The 1,357-nt window shown below is 45.4% G+C and overlaps 1 non-coding gene across 1 annotated transcript; it reads right to left on the reverse strand.

Annotated features, from left to right (window-relative positions):
* Positions 1-666: 666 nt before the first annotated feature.
* TRNAC-GCA (transfer RNA cysteine (anticodon GCA)) lies at positions 667-739 on the reverse strand. The gene has a single exon. It is a non-coding gene; the product is annotated as a tRNA-Cys (tRNA).
* Positions 740-1,357: the final 618 nt, after the last annotated feature.

The raw sequence follows: 1,357 nt of genomic DNA on the forward strand, positions 1-1,357 counted from the left end.
GTCCTATGATCATTCAGCTTATTCTGCTATCCCACCAGGAACTCCTTGGATGATATCAGTTCAGTTCAGTTCAGTTCAGTCACTCAGTTGTGTCTGACTCTTTTTGACCCCATGAGCTGCAGCACACCAGGCTTCCCTGTCCATCACCAACTCCCGGAGTTCACCCAAATCCATGTCCATTGAATCGGTGATGCCATCCAACCATCTCATCCTCTGTCGTCCCCTTTTCCTCCTGTCCTCAATCTTTCCCAGCATCAGGGTCTTTGCAAATGAGGCAGCTCTTTGCATCAGGTGGCCAAAGTATTGGAGTTTCAGCTTCAACATCGGTCCTTCCAATGAACACCCAGGACTGATCAGAAAGATAATATCCCCATAGCCTCTGTTTAATACCTCCAGGGGCAGTTCATCCTATGAGGCACCTACTTGCCACGGGTCACTTACAATTTAAAATTTCTACATGTGGAGCTGAAACTATACTTTTTGATCTTTGGTCTTCATCTTGTCCTCAGCAGTCACATAGGATAAGTGATTTTCTTTTGGTGGCTTAGTCGCTAAGTCGTGTCTGACTCTTGTGATCCCATGGACTGTAGCCCGTCAGGCTCCTCTGTCCATGGGATTTTCCAGGCAAGAATACTGGAGTGGTTGCCATTTCCTTCTCCAGGGGATCTCCCTGACCCAGGGATCGAACCTGGGTCTCCTGCACTGCAGGCAGATTCTTTACCAACTGAGCTATCAGGGAAGCCCAGATTTTTTTTTTTTTGGCAGACAATATTAGAAATTCTTGAACCCCTCATTTTAAGGCTTAATCTCTTCATGGCAAACCTGAGACTCAGGTATAATGACTAGAGTGGGTGATCAGAGAGGGAGGAGGGTGAGGAGAGCTGATATTCTCAACTGCGAGTTCTTTCTGCTCCTGCATTTGTTCTTTAGTGATTCTCACAAGTGAGCATGTCTGGTTTGGCCTTCCTCTTCTGTATTAGTTTTGCAGGGCTGTCACAGAAAATTACCACAAACTGGATGACCGAAAACAACAGAAATGTGTCCTCTAACAGTTTTGGAGGTCAGAAGTACAAAAGCAAGTACTTTGGTTTTTTTTTGTTTTGTTTTGTTTTTTTGTTGGCAGGGTCACTTCCTTCTGGATGCCCTGAGGGAGAATCTGGTTCATAGCTCTCTCCTGGTTTATGGCGGCTGCCAGCAACCCTTGGTGTTCTTTGGCTTATAGTTGCATCACTCAATTTCTGCCCCTGTCTTCACGTGATGTTCTTCCTTGTGTCTATGTCCAAATTTCCCTTTTCTTCTAAGAATGCCAGTCAATGAACTAGGACCCACCTTAATCCAGTATGACCTCATTTTGACT

The sequence above is a fragment of the Muntiacus reevesi genome, chromosome 18, assembly GCF_963930625.1.
Source record: "Muntiacus reevesi chromosome 18, mMunRee1.1, whole genome shotgun sequence".
In the NCBI taxonomy this organism is placed as follows: Eukaryota; Metazoa; Chordata; class Mammalia; order Artiodactyla; family Cervidae; genus Muntiacus; species Muntiacus reevesi.